This window comes from Marmota marmota, unplaced genomic scaffold, assembly GCF_001458135.2.
Source record: "Marmota marmota marmota unplaced genomic scaffold, marMar, whole genome shotgun sequence".
Lineage (NCBI taxonomy): Eukaryota > Metazoa > Chordata > Mammalia > Rodentia > Sciuridae > Marmota > Marmota marmota.
Genome location: NW_026000208.1, coordinates 1,381,461 through 1,397,535, shown reverse-complemented (window position 1 = coordinate 1,397,535; position 16,075 = coordinate 1,381,461). Strand labels below are relative to the sequence as shown.

Genomic DNA, 16,075 nt, shown 5'->3' with positions numbered 1-16,075 from the left:
GGCAGCGGAGCACAACAGACACTAGTATGGCAATATGTAAATCAATGGATGTGTAACTGATGTGATTCTGCAATCTGTGTATGGGGTGAAGGTGGGAGTTCATAACCCACTTGAATCAAAGTGTGGAATATGATATGTCAAGAAATTTTTAATGTTTTGAACAACCAACAATAAAAAATTAAAAAAAAAAGAGTGGCTTGGGTTGCTATATCTCAAGGAATTCTTTTTCATGCCTTGTTGAGTGGGAGGGAAAAGGTATGCTCCCCTAGTCTGGACTGGTGACCCCTAGGTCTTTTAATAACTCTGAAGAAGGGTTTGGAGATCACATGTGGTTCTAGTACCATCTATCCCATTTTCGTTTCTCTCCTACAGCCTGATGATGGTACCTATTAGGGGTGAAATGGGGACACATATAGCTGGCTTTGGGACATTCTGGACAGTGGATCCTAGCAGCCAGTCCCCAACCCTTCCAGCCCCTTATTCCTTCCCTGCTTCCCTCCAACCCAGAGTCTTAGGGATGAAGACGTAGACAGGACTGAGGTTGTCTCTAACATCCTTCTCCTCTGGTTCTACTGCAGGCCTTACTTCCAGGACAGGCAAAGAGTGAGGGTTTTGGTGGTGGGGGCTCTGATTCCCTAACATCTTAACTCTAGACAATGGGAAGTATGGTGTTGTGTAGGGGGAGGTTGTGAACATGTCTTGGTCTAACTTTTGGTTTTATGTCCATTTTACCACTATTTTTATCCAATAAACCAAGTTATTAATTTTTGTTTAAAAAAAGATATGTCATGCAAATAGTAGCCAAAAGCGAGATGTGTTGGCTATTCTTATATCAGACAAAGTGGACTTCAAGCCAAAAGTAATCAGAAGAGACAAAGAAGGTCACTTTATACTGGTTAAGGAAATCATCCAACAACAAAAAAATAATTATTGTAAATATTTTTGCCCCTAATAATGGTGCATCTATATATAGAAAACAAAACCTTCTCAATGTTAAACAACAGATGGACCATGATACAATAATACTGTGTGTTTTCAACATACTCCTCTCATCACTAGACAGATCATCCTGATATAAACTAAGCAAATATTTTTTCTGAACTTAAAAATGCACTTAATTAAATGGACCTAATAGATATCTATAGAATAGACCACTCTTCAATGACTGAATTTATTTTCTTACCAGTAGCACATGGAAGATTTTTAAATTTTAGTTCAGAAAGTAAACCTTAGCAAATACAAAAAATAGAGATAATACTTTGAATTCTAACAGATCATAATGGAATGAAATTAGAAATCTATGATAAGATTAAAAAAACCCTCAAAAACCTGTAGATTAAATATACTATTTAATGATAAATGAACAGAAGAAGTAGTGAGGGGAGAAATAAGCAATTCTTAGAAACAAATGAGAACAGTGATATAACATATCAAAACTTCTAGGATACTATGAAGGCAGTGTTAAGGGAAAAGTTTAAAACACTGACATCATACGCTGAAAACATAGAGAGAGCCAGTAATCCCAGCAATTTTAGAGGCTGAGGCTGGAGGATTGGGAATTCAAAGCCAGCCTCAGCAACTCAGTGAGGCACTTAGTAAGTCAGGAAGATCCTGTCTCTAAATAAAATATAAAAAAGGGTTGGGGATGTGGCTCAGTGGTTGAGCACCTCTGGATTTAATCCTCAGTACAAAAAAAAAAAGGAAAAGAAAAGAAAAGAAAAGAAAAGAAAAGAAAGAAAATAAATAACCTAACATTACAACTTAAATGCCTAGAAAAAGAAAAAAAAATTAAACCCAAATCAGAAAAAGACAGAAAATTATTAAAGTCAGAAATGAAATAAATGAAACTGAAAATAAAATAACAATAAAAAGAATCAATGAAACAGAGTTGTTTTTTTCAAAGAATAATAAGATGGATAAACCCTTAGTCAAACAAACCAAAAGAGAGATAGAAGTGTCAAATTAATAAAATTAAGAGATAAAAAAGAAAATACCACCACAGACATTACAAAAACACCAGAATCTTTAGAAATTAATTTGAAAATTTGTATTACAAAACATTAGAAAATCTTGATGATACTGACAATTTCCAATTCACATATGACCTACCCAAATGAAACCATGACATTATAGTAAACTTAAACAGATCAACATCAAGAAATTAAATTTAAGCACTCATATGACCTACCCAAATGAAACCATGACATTATAGAAAACTTAAACAGATCAACATCAAGTAATTAAATTTAAGCAGCTATCAACCATTCCAAAAATGAAAAGCTGAGAATTGGGCAAATTCTCATCCATGTTCTATCTGACCTTTAAAGAAGACCTAACATGTATCCTCCTCAAATTATTTCATGACACAGAAAAGGAGGGAACACTGCCAAATTCATTCTATGAGGCCAGTCTCACCCTGATATAAAACCAAAAACACATCAAGGAAAGAAAACCTGAGGCCACTATCATTGAGGAGTATAGATGCAAAAATTCCTAATAAAATATTGACAACTTGGAAACAAAAACACATTAAAAATATGAAAAACACATTAAAATATATTAAATTACATTAAAAAAAAACAAAACAAGGGAGAGAAATGAATTACAGTAGATGGGGTAGAAAGAGAAGATGGGAGGGGAGGGGAGGGGGGATAGTAGAGGATAGGAAAGGTAGCAGAATACATCAGTCACTAGTATGGCAATATGTAAAAACGTGGATGTGTAACCAATGTGATTCTGCAATCTGTATACGGGGTAAAAATGGGAGTTCATAACCCACTTGAATCAAATGTATGAAATATGATATGTCAAGAGCTTTGTAATGTTTTGAACAACCAATAATAAAAAAAAGAAAAAAATATATTAAAAAAACTCTCACTAGTCCTAAGTTACTGTTCACACCTTGTAAGGGTGCTAACAAACACCAGAGAAAGGTCACTTTAATTAACTCAGATGCAGTGATCATTTGTCTTCTGTAGATCCACTGAACTACACCTCTAGCTGATTTATGCAACTAAGAGAGGATGTCAAAGCCCACTCTTCAGAAGAACTACTTTCTGAAACACTGAATAACTAAGGTACCCACCTGTCTGTGACCAACATAACTTCTCCTGAAAAAATCATATAAAATATTCTCTCCAGGGCTGGAAAGAGATGGCAGATAAGTGGAAGGGTGTAGCACTGAGGCTTGGAATTCAAGCAATGGGGGCAAAATAGGGAATTCACTGAAATTGAAGGTCAGAATCAGAGAGACAGATAAATCACATTTAAACAGAGGAAAAGAAAGAATAACACAGAGCCAGGCCAATAGCACCAGTTCACTGCAGAGTGGGGAGGTAACAGAAGCAAAAAAAAGCCAGCAAAAATATGATAAAATTTGGCATGTGAGAAACCTGCAATCAGAGGCAGGCTAATCTTTACTGATCCAGAATCAGCACAGCAAACTGGTGTTTGAAAAGTGTTCCATGTCTTGGCTGGCAAGAGGAGAGCTATGGTCAGTGACCATCTTGAAGTGACTACGGAGTGACCTTCTGCTACGGGAGCTGGGAACTTAAAACAAGCATTATCAGATGGTCCCAGAAAGTACCTGCCATGAGGGTTAGAGTCCATCTGGAGGGGCATGACTAAAGTGGGCACAGAATTGATTTCACTCAGATGACTTAGGTTGGGGACATGGGACAGACTATGGGTCCCTTTTCAACCAGAGAGAACCCAGAAGATGGAAAGGCAGGTACATTTTTACCTGGGATCTGATCCTGGGAAGACAACATTAATAGGTGATGGAGAATGTGAGACTAACAGAGGTTTAGTTACCTTGCCCTATGGGTGGAGTTCTCCTGATGCCCCAGAGATTCAGAAATCCAGCAGAGAGATACTTCTTCTATTTTCTCCAGAGCAGACATCACCTAATAAAATTCCAAAGCTTGATCAATGCTAAATACTAGCAAATGGAACTTCATATTTAGAAATCTGCATCAGCCCTGCTCTGGGAGTGTATCTATCTAGCTTGCACAGATAAAACTCCAACTGCCACTACTTCCCATTCTGTCCTACTTTAGGCTGGTTACAAGTTTGGAGTAGAGTCATTCAGTGAGACTCACCAGGCCACTGGCAGCATAGTCAGCAACTCATTGAGGATGGGATTAACAATCCCTAGTCCTTTCTCTAAAGAGAAAGCTATTTGTTGCTTCACCTTGTTTTGACTTTAGAGGGTTATGGGGTTTTTGTTGTTGTTGTTGTTTGTTTTGGTTTGACTTTGTTTTTGACTTGTTGCTCCTCCTGTTTTGTTTATTTCTTTTTCTGTTATTACTTCCTCTTTCCTTGTTTTAACCTCTGGTAGCCAAATTTTCTTGTTCTCTCCCTCTATTTCTTTTAGTTATTTTTTACTCTCCCTTCTTTATAGCTGTCACTTTCTACCTCTCTCCTGCTTTCACTTTGTCCACTTTTTCAATATTCTAAACTTTCTTTTGCCTTCCTACTCCATTTTTTTCTCTTAATGAAATGTACTTTTTGTTGGTAAAGATGGCGCCTGGAGTGCTTCTCTTCTGGGAGCTCAGGTCCATGACGCACTGAATAGCACACAAACCATCACCTCCAATCCCTGTGAATGGCATGAACTTTGAATGACGCACCTCTAATTCCTGAAGTGGCGCCAATGAAGAAGTAACAGCTCACTCGCCCTGTTCCTCCTCATCCTGTGTTAAGCCCATAAATATCAATACCCTGTTCATGTTCCTTCTCTTACTCTCCCTTACTCTCCCGCTTTCCTTCTCTCTCTTACTCTTCCCTCTCTCCCCCCTCCTCTCTCTCCCCCCTCCCTCTCTCTTCCCCCTCCTCTCTCCCCCCCTTCTCTTCTGTGATGGCCGCTATGGTCCTGCTAATAAAATCTCAGACAGGTAAATGGTTGTTTTGACTTGTTGAGTGTACGAAGCTTTTCTGCCATCCTTTATATTGGTGCCGAAACCCGGGAGGGGGATCCCTGTCACTCAAGATGGAACCCCATTCCCAAACTCTGAGCCCAACCGTTCCTGTCATAGTCCACTCCTCTGATCGCCTGCCTGACATCCACCACCGGCCTGCAGATTGGTGAGTTCCCCCATCCCATGAGAGCCTGTACCCTAACTCACCAGAATGAGGGAATTGGCCATTGAGTGTCTGGCAATCCCTCCAGGTGTTTTAGGCAGGGAATGTACCCCACCCAGACCCATCAGGGTCACGGTGGACCCCGGGCGCTCTGCTAGGACACCCCTAGGAATTGACTGCCTGGGACGTAGGATTAATTCTCTCTTTCTAACTCCTCTGTCTCTCTTCAGTTTATCTCCCATGGATGGGTTAGTGTAATTGCTACAGCCAGTCTCACCAGAGTCCGGAACTCCGTTTATTCCTCCCGGAACTCAGTTCGTTCCTCCCATTCCTGACTCTCTCGTTCCAGACGAAAAACTTTCCTGACGTCAGGTTGCCCACGGCCCCGGCCCTATTTGGGTCTCACAGATCGCACTTCACTGGTGACTACCGGGTAGTGCCCTCTGTATTTCCTCGTGGTGGTCGGTCATTTTGGGGACGCTCACTTGATCCTCCGTTCGCCCCGAGCTTCCAGGAAGTTTTTTTTTTTCCAGCCCAGATTTTCTCCCTGTCCTTCTCTCTTACTCTTTCTCTGACTCCCATCTTGCCCTTCCAGCATGGGAACTTCCTTGTCCCTCCTGGCCGATTCTCCCTTGCAGTGCCTCTTAGATAATTTGAAAACCCTGAGCCTGGCCCCTGATATTAAACCAAAAAGGCTCATAAAAGTCTGTACCCAAGACTGGCTACATACCCCTTAGACAACCAAAATGTTTGGCCCATGTGTGGGTCTCTGGAACCCAATTTACTCCAGGATCTTTTAATTACTGTGAGCCATCAAAGAAGTGGAACAGGATTCCTTATGTGGAGGCTTTTTCCTTGTTTCGATCTCATCCAAATCTCTGCACCCGATGCAAGCCTCAACAGCTACTCCTTGCTCTCAAACCTCCTTCCTCCTCTTCTTCTCCACCCTCTGCCTCCACATCTTCTCCTCCTCCTTCCTCTTCTCTGCCCTCTGCCTCCACTTTCGATCCGGCTGATGAACTGCCTCCATACTGCTCTCCCCTGCCCTCAGCCCTGCTTTCCCCACTTTAACCTCCTCCCTCTTCCCCATCTTCTACATCTGTGGCTTCTTCTTTGGACACTTCTCCTCCACTTCCTCCTGATATTTCCGCACAAACTCCTCCCACTTCCATTCCTTCTGTCCCAGTCCCTCCACCTCAGTTTAGTCCACCCATCACCTGTTCAGCCACCTGTTCACGCACTAATACAGCACCTAACCCACAAGTCACCACATCTCATCATCTGACTCAAACTTCACATGTTGTGGCCTCCCTTCTGGAGGGGTTTATGTTCCTTTTTCTATGCTTGACCTTTCTCAGGTAGAAAAATTGGGATCTTACACTGCAAACTCTGTCTCTTATATTAAAGAGTTTCAATACTTAACTCAAGCCTATAGCCTCACCTTTTATGATCTCTATTTGATTCTGTCCAATACTCTCCTCCCTGAGGAAAGGAGAAGGGTCTGGGACCAGGCTAGGGCCTATGCAGACCAGGTTCATCAGACTAATGACCACCATCCCTTAAGGGCCCAGGCGGTTCCAGACCAAGACCCCCATTGGGATTATAATGACCCCCAAGACCTGGGACGTAGAGACCACCTTATTACCTGTCTGATAGCTGGCCTAAAGGAGGCAGCACAAAAGGCTATTAACTTTGATAAACTCCAGGACGTCATCCAGGAGAATAATGAAAACCCCTCAGCCTTCCTAGACCGACTAACAAAGGCTCTCCTTCAGTACACTAATTTGGACCCTGAATACCCAGATGGGAGGCAACTTCTTATGACCTATTTTTTCTCACAAAGCTACCCCGACTTCCGGGCAAAGCTAAAAAATTAGAGAGGGGGCCCTTGATCCTCAGACCAAGGTGTTGGCCATGGCCTTAAAGGTCTACCACAACAGAGATGAAAGAGCAAAATGCCAAAAATGCCAGATGTTGGCCCACATGTTACAGGGCTCCTTCCAACCTATGGAAATGGGGAGACAACAACCCCCCCAAGGAGAACCCCCTGGGCCCTGCTTTAAGTGTGGTGATGAAGGACATTGGGCTAGAGCTTGCCCTAACCCCAGGGCACCACCTAGACTGCCCCAATTCCCGGAGGGGAGCTGAGGTCAGTCACCCCACCAGTGACTTGCTGGGCCTAGCAGCCAAGGATTGACAGGGCCCTGGGTCTTCTGTCCCGACCTATTCAATCACCAAGCAGGAACCCAGGGTGGTTATCCGAGTGGATGGGCGTCCCATAAACTTTTTAGTAGACACCGAGGCTACATTCTCAGTTCTGAGAGAGTTTTGGGGAACTACCTATCCCTCTGAATCTCCTATTGTCAGGGTAGGAGGTCAAATCATAATCCTTCGCAGAACTTCTCCCCTCATATGCTTCTTATCTGAGTTCTCCTTTTCACACCATTTTTTGGTTATGCCTCAGTGTCCGGTGCCCTTGCTGGGAAGGGCTATATTATCCATCTTGAAGGCCTCCATAACCTTACCCTTATTGTCCCCCCCTACTTATATCTTCGTCATGGCTTTACTCCCTGACAAAGAAGAGACTTTACCCCCTTGTGTCTGGTGTGGAGACTCCAGCAACCACCAGAACACACATTTTCCCCTCCCCTATAAAATGGTAGATCCAATTGTATTTGACACGAGATTCTCTCGTTCCTGGGTCTGGCAGGCTATTTTAGGGCATGGGTACCAAATTACTCATTACTTGCTGGACCATTATATGATCTAGCAAAGGGGAACAAGCATGAGCCCTTGTTACTTTCAACAGCACCACATTTCAGAACCCTCCAGAAGGCCCTCTTACAAGCACTGGCTCTACACCTGCCAGATGTGAATAGGCCTTTTACTCTTTATGTTCATGAAAACAAAGGGCAAAGCTTGGAGGTGCTGGGACAAATGTATGTGCCCACCTTTGCTCTGGTGGCATACCTTTTGAAACAGTTAGATCCAACTGTCCAGGGATGGGCTCCTTGTTTCCGCGCCCTAGCGGCCTCCTATGTTTTATTAAAGGAATCACAAAAGCTTACCTTTGGAGCCCAAATCACTGTTACCTCCCCTCATCACCTCAAGGACTTGCTAACATACAAAGGACTGCAAACCCTCCCTCCCTGTCGAATTCTCTCTCTCTTGGTCTCTTTCCTCTATGACTCCTCTGTGTCCTTCCGAACCTGCGCCCCTCTCAACCTGGCAACTCTGTTACCCATTCAGGCTCAAGGTCAAACACAGTCCCCAATACATAAATGCAGGGAAATTCTAGAAAACTTCCTCCCATGCCCAATTAATATTACTGAGGGACCTCTAGACCAACCTGATTATACCTGGTTCACTGATGGCAGCTCCTTTATGCATGAGGGGATCAGAAAAGCTGGATATGCCATAGTGTCCCTATCATGAGTAATAGAAGCCAATCCCCTGCCTTCAAATACCACCAACCAACAGGCTGAGCTGGTAGCTGCAATGCGAGCCTGCAAATTGGCAGCAGGGAAAAATCTTACACTTTATACTGATTCCAAATATGTTTTCCACATTCTTTTATCTCATTCAGCAATTTGGAAGGAGAGAGGTCTCCTGAACACAAAGGGCACCTCTATAACCAATTCCACATACATCACCCAGCTACTACAAGCCTCCCAGCTTCCTAAAAAAACTTGGAGTTGTCCATTGCAGATCACACCAAAATGTGTGTGATTTTCCCCCGTCACACAGGGGAATTCAAAAGCAGATCAGCTAGCCAGGTCAGCTGCCCTTTCAGAACCCACTGGATCTCTCATTGCCATGTGCTCTCCATCATTACCCAATAACGGAGACCCACCTAAACACGCCCTCTTTACTTACCTCCACTCCATTTTCCATACTAGTCCGCAGACTCTCAAAGCCTTTCTCCACTCTTTCTTTACTCTGACTCCCCAGGATAAAGAAGTGATACAGCAAATCACAGCCTCATGCCAGATATGCAAAAGAGTGAATTCCAATACATCTTTAAAACCCGGAACCCTCCCTTCTCATCAGGCTAGGGGCCATATTCCCGGGGCAGATTGGCAAATCGACTTTACCAACATGCCCAGAGTAAAAAACTTCAAATACATACTAATTTCAATAGACACATTCTCAGATTGGGTAGAGGCCTTCCCCACCTCAAATAAGCAGGCTACCACAGTGGCCAACATCCTCCTAACTGAAGTAATCCCTCGGTTTGGGATGCCTGCTTCAATCCAATCTGACAACGGGCCTGAGTTTGTCTCTCAAGTAACCCAGCATGTGGCAAAGATATTGTCCATCCCATGGCACCTTCATTGTCCCTATCGCCCCCAAGCCTCAGGTAAGGTTGAGCGAGCCAACCGGACAATGAAAGACATCGTAACGAAACTATCTTTAGAGACCCATTTATATTGAGTTAAACTCCTTTCTCTTGCCCTACTACGCATGAGGGCTTTATCAAAAAAGCCATTCCTTGCCTTCCCCTTTGAGATAATGTATGGTCGTCCCCTTCTCCCCCCAGAATCTCACCAGAGCCTTGACCCCTCCCTGACCAATATGCTCTTCCCCTCCTCTTCCTAATATGCTCTGAGCTTTAGAAGCAACAAGATTTATTGCTTCTGGATCCAGAGAACTCAGCTGCCTCCTTTCCGCTCAAACCAGGAGAATGGGCCTACTTTTTTTTCCCCAGGGGAAAGATACCCCCAAACCCCAAAATGGGAAGATCCATTACAGGTAGTCCTGTGTACACCAAATGCTACAAAACTCCATCAGGAAGGAAAGAAACTAACCCCTGGATTCATATTTCTAGGTTAAAAACCAGCAGCAAGCTCTCCAGAGGAAAATCCCACCACAGCTCCCAACCTTGCAGGATGCCCACAATTGCCCAGATTTACCTGTGAGATATCCCCAGATAACCTTCTCAAGCTCTGTTTTTCACAGTCACGTACTACCCTTCATCCCATTCCAGAGAAGAACATACATAAGAATGGGCCTCCTGATAGGATCTAGGAACCCACAGCAACACAGTACACCCACACCCCTTTTAGAAATCAACAATTGGCACAACAATCCTATTGGGACCTCTTCACAAACACCATCAGCCGCTGGATTCTCCCGATACTGGGACCTCTAGTTGGTCTTTTTATTCTGTGCCTTCCTTCCTTGCATTTTAAAATTCCTTCAAGGACAAATTAACAAAATTTATAACCAAACTTTCAATCAGCTCCTCTTCAGGGATTACCAGTTACTGACCAATGAGCCTGATGGCATGAACATCCAGTCATCCCAAGAAACCTCCACCAAGTGCTGAAAGATGAAGATACTGAATGACAACTGCACTGAAGGACCATCTCTACCCCACCATGCCAAAGAAATAAGCCCTTGATTTTCAGCTTTATGTTCTAATCTGCCTTCTCCTGGACATAGGCTTTTTTTCTACCAGCCTTACAGACTGGACAACATGCCAGAAATTAATGTTGTTTCTTTTCATAATTGCAGGGCACATTCATGAACTTCTCCCCAGAGGAAATACATGCCTTCAGTGCATGGATATGAGGCCTCCTGGCCCTTCTTCTCCAACCAACTGACCTCCCTCCCTCCCTCTAAACGACGCCCCTACTCAATAGGAAGTAGCCAGATCGAGTACGATGATGCCCCCAAACCAAAACAAAAAAGGGAGGAATGTTGGTAAAGATGGCGCCCGGAGTGCTTCTCTTCTGGGAGCTCAGGTCCATGACACACTGAATGGCACACAAACCATCACCTCCAATCCCTGTGAATGGCATGAACTTTGAATGATGCACCTCCAATCCCTGAAGTGGCGTGAACTCTCCGCCAATGAAGAAGTAACAGCTCACTCACCCTGTTCCTCCTCATCCTGTGTTAAGCCCATAAATATCAATACCCTGTTCATGTTCCTTCTCTTACTCTTACTCTCCCGCTTTCCTTCTCTCTCTTACTCTTCCCTCTCTCTCCCCCTCCTCTCTCCCCCCTTTCTCTCTCTTCCCCCTCTCCCCCTCTCCTCTTTTCTCTCTCTCCCCCCACTTCTCTTCTGTGATGGCCGCTACGGTCCTAATAAAATCTCAGACAGGTAAATGGTTGTTTTGGCTTGTTGAGTTTATGAAGCTTTTCCTCCGTCCTTTACACTTTTACTGTATTTTAGAACTGTTTAGTTTATATAATTCCTACCTCCACCACTCATAATGTTGGGGTTCTTAATTCTGCTGAGGGCATAACTGACACCTGCTATATACTGTAATGCCAGCTTTCATTTGCAGTTGTTTATTAATGATGCTTATTTTAGTCAAGATGTTATGTGGTCCCCAAAAGTTCATGTGAGAGGCAACACAAGAACTTTCAGAGGTGAAATGATTGAGTCACAGAAAGCATGAAGGGTATGGATAGAAAAGGTGGAAATTGGGGACTGTGAGAATGGCCTTAGACCTGAGCCTAAGCAACTGCATTTAAAAAAAACAAAAACAAACAAACAAAAAAAAACTCTAGTCTTTTTAGACACACCTGACAGAGCCCTCCAGTATGACCTCAGACAAGTTACTTCCTCTCACCCTGATATAAATGAAGCTTCTGGTAGGCTGTTCTTGCTTGATAAGAGGGAAAGAGGAGAATATCGGGGTGGAAACCACCAGACCAGATGTTTCTGTCCCCAGGGTAAATGATGTCAAGGAGAAATCTGGTGGTAACTGATAAGGATTGAAAGGGGGGCCAAAAGCCTGAAAAATTAGTATAAATAATAGAGCTTGAGAGCTTATTTGGAGGTTCTAGCAGGGGTGTGCAGCTAGCATTTATACACAATGGAATATTACTCAGCATTAAAAAAGAACAAAATCATGGCATTTGCAGGTAAATGGATGGTGTTGGAGAAGATAAAGCTAAGTGAAGCCAGCCAATCCACCCCCCCCCCAAAACACAAATGTGAATGTTTTCTCTGATATAACGGAGTAGGGAGGGACAGCAAGGGAGGATTAGGTTAATTCTACATAGGGAAGAGGGGTGGGAGGGAAAGGGAGTGGGAAGGGGATTAGCAAGAGTAGTGGAATGTAATGGTCATCATAATACAAAGTACAAGTATGAAGACTTGAATTGGGTGTCAATATATCTTACATACAAACAGAGATACGAAAAACTGTGGTATATATGTGTATTAAGAATTGTAATGCAAAAAAAGTACATGTATAATGGCATAAATTGGCATAAATATACTTTATATACAGAGATACGAAAAATTGTGCTCTACATGTGTAATAAAAATTGTAATGCATTTCACTGTTGTCGCATATTTAAAAATAATGATAATAGAGCTAATGAACAGGGATTCAGCCAGCCGAAACAAGGTTACACTTGAGCTGGAGAGCCTGATGAGGACCTGTCCTGACATCCCATCACTTGTCATCATTTTCCTGATCCTCTAAATGATTCTCATTACTCTCAAACTCACTGCCTCGTCTCGACCCAGGTGAGAGCTGCAACTACTCCTCAACTGGCCATCCACTCCATACCAAGAGAAGCCTGCCCTTGGTTCTGGACCTGATCACCGTGGTCTGAGTGTGCATCTGCTGGACATAAAGCCTAAGGCTTAAGACTTTTGAACTTAGCATGCAGAGGGAATGTCTGTCAATACCCTATCATGATTAAGTGTGTTTTGCAGTGTGATAGTAGGAGCAAATGTGACTCCATTTTGTTTTATGACTTCATCCTGTAAAACAACCATGCCAAGTAGAAGAGTCAGGACTGGGGCAAGATGTTCTTTTCCTTTTGCTATAGAAATCTTTAAGAACACAAAACTACCTAATGGGATATTGTTTCTTTAACTAGGGTAACGGGGCTCTGTTTCTATAACTGGGGTGACTGGGCTAACTGTGATTAATTAGGTTTCTCTCCACTTGACTGCACTGTCCCACTTCTGTAACCTGGCTTGCTTGCAATGGCTAGACCCCCTGAACATCCCTTTTGTGGTTTTCAGGCTTATAAGGAGTGCCTTTGCAATTGTTCGGGGCTGATCAAGGGAAGAGCTTTATGTTCTGGTCAGCCGCCACCAGTGTGCTTCAATAAAGGCTTGATTTGATTATACATGAGTGGTCTGGAAGTCAGTTTATGAAACCCTGGGACAAAGCTTTATAACATCTGGGGGCTCGCCCTGGATCCATTTCTTCCCTACCCTCACGCCAAATTTGCCTCCAACAACAGGCCTTTGGACCTCCGCCCCGGAGTAGAGGGGAGCTCCTGAGAGATGTTCCTCAGCCTCACTCTGAGGATGACTCCAATCAGTCCTAGGATGCTCTGAAAAGCCTCCTGCTGGCTGTCAGTTCTGGTGAGTCAACTCTTCTGTGGGGGAAAAGGTCAGATTGGACACAGTAGCTTACACCTTCCCCGGGACAGGTGAGACGTTGTCACTGTCTCCCTGGAGGTCTCCCTGTGTGACCTCATCTGTCTGTACCTAGGGCCCACTGGAGGCCTCCCTGGGAGGCCTCATCTGTCTGGGGACAGGACGAGACATGGTCTCTGCCCCATTAGAGGTCTCCCTGTGTGATCTCAGCGATTGTTGCTTGTCTTGTGTCTGTTCTGCTGTTTGTCATTTCTCCAGTGTCTTCTGCTGTTGGTCATTTGCTCAGTGTCAGTTTGCCGGCCGTTTGTTCTGTTTATGTGGTTTCTGCCCATGAGAGGTCTCCCTGTGTGATCTCAGCGATTATTGCTTGTCCTGTGTCTGTTCTGCTGTTTGTCGTTTCTCCAGCGTCTTCTTGCTGTTTGCCATTTGTCCCCTGTCTGTTCGCCGGCCATTTTTCTTGTGTGTATCTGTCTGAGTGTTGTACGTGGGGCCCTTTTTCTTGTTCTCATAACCGCTCTTCTTTCATCAGGACTCCTTCGCTCCACCGACATCATGGGACAAGGAAGCGCTACAGAGATCTCTACCTGGACCCCTTTAACTTGTTTTCTTAACAATTTTCAGGACTTTGTCTGTTGGTTTGTTTTTGTTTGTTCCCTTTTTGTTCTGTGTTAATTTCTACCTCAGTTTATTTCTAATGAAAAAAATGGTTAAAACGGTTTTAACTGTGCTAGCTACAGCTTGCATTAAAATGTAAAGCGCTATCAACAGGACTAAAAGAATTGTCAAAAGTAAAAGCTAAAGGTTAAAAAAAAGGCATTCTAGAGATTGCCTTCATTTAGGAACTGGGCCAGGTGGCCACCTGGGTAAATCATGTCAGTTCCTATAGAGGACAGATTAAAACTAAAGTGTTTTATAAAATAATTATTCCTAAATTGTATAACAAAAAACATGATTTTTGTCTAAAAAATTTGGCTTTTGTCTCTCAGTATTTACAAGCATAAATAACTCCCAACTATTAAAAAAATAGTCCATAGATTTTTCAATGTCAAGCTAAAAGTTGGTGGGCGCTATCCAAGAAACCAGAAAAACCAGTTTAGAATGGGACCCCGACCTGGGGGATTCTCCCAAGGAGACCAATGAAGCTGTGTCTTTGGGAAGTTCCTCCATGGAAAAATAAGCCCCCTTTGTTTGTCTGTGTTCCCTCAACTCTTTTCAGCTTTCACGAACAGGACCACCTCAGGAAAAAGGTCAGAAAACTTTTAAAATTATGTATTTGTTAAACTCATAATTTTGATCCAATATGCCTAGGTTAATATGTTTTTCTGATTACACTCTGCTTTATTCTAAGGCCAATTTACAAAGGCTAACTGTCAATCTAATAGGTTTTTTAAAAAAATAAGCTACAAGGTTTTTGTTTGTTTGCTTTGTGTGGGTGCACCAGTGTACTGTTTGTTTGTCTACATGTATTGCCATGTCTACATATATTTGGTACAAAAAATTGACATGAGCTCATAAATTAAAATTAAAAAAAATGGATCCAAATTCTTTTGGTTAATATAATTTAAAAGGTTCAATTTAAATTGGGAAAATAAATAAAAGTACAAATGTCTTTAAAGTTACTAATGCACAGTTTTGTTTCTAGATGGTTAAACAGCTGTTAAAATGTTAATGTCTATAAAGGGTCTGATATCCATTGTCTCTAGGATTTTTATTTAACAACAATAAAAGATTACTAATACTATTCAATACACTTGTCCAATACCTTGTTTTTAAAAAAAATTCGTAAATTTCATCAAACATATATGAAATTAATCATGGATGTGTTTGTTAGAGACATCTAATTGGTTTACAAAGTTAAAATGCTGACTGTTAAATATAACATCAAGTACTTTTAACTCCTTAAATTCCATAAGGTAAAATACTTAAACAATGTTGGTGTTTTCATAAATTGGTAAACTAAAAAAGAAATTTGAAATTATTTTGTGTTATTATAAATACAAGGTTACTATAAATTACAAAGTCCCAAAAGGTATAATTCTACATACAAGGAGTCAAGAGGTTTCAACTGTATTTTAGTTAAAGTACTGTAAATAATAAGTATTTCATCTTGTTACAATGGATGAATTTATCTAAATTCAAAAATCTATAAGGGTTATTTTAAAGTACAAACAAAAAAAGGATCAATGGATTATAAATTATTAAAAAGTTCTAAATATAAAAATATATTTAATAAAAAACATTTCCAGGTAAAAAGTCTTTATGTGATAAAGTATAATTTTAATAGAGCTAAGTAAACAACAAAAGGGTCTAATTAAGTAATATAAAGGTCTATAAATAAAAGACAAATATTAAAATGTTTATATGTGGGATCCAACATGGCGGCGAGAGGGGAGGCAGCGCTTTCAGTACCTCCTCAACAACGGGGTCAGAGAGACGCATGGATACGCTTAGATTCGACCTGCTGAGAAACTCCTAGCAAAATTCCACTAAAGAGAGACCGGCTGGGAATCGGTAGGATTTTTGGAGGTGACAGTTTGCGCTAGATGAGTGAATCTCCGCCACGCAGCGCAGAGGTCCAGACCCGACAGCCGCTGCCCGCGCAACTCGGGCGACTGTCGGCTGCCTGCACGC

At 42.3% G+C, this 16,075-nt stretch overlaps 1 long non-coding RNA gene across 3 annotated transcripts in view; it reads right to left on the bottom strand.

The window, feature by feature from the left end:
* The window catches only part of LOC125612822, a 247,459-nt gene that overhangs the window by 64,230 nt on the left and 167,154 nt on the right, over positions 1–16,075 (bottom strand). For 2 of the 3 annotated variants that reach the window (XR_007343297.1, XR_007343300.1), the window contains one exon: positions 3,072–3,905. The exons of the other annotated variant lie outside the window; for it this stretch is intronic. This is a non-coding gene — a long non-coding RNA (uncharacterized LOC125612822). Of the gene's footprint in view, positions 1–3,071; positions 3,906–16,075 lie in introns of those variants that run through there. 3 annotated transcript variants of the gene reach the window in all.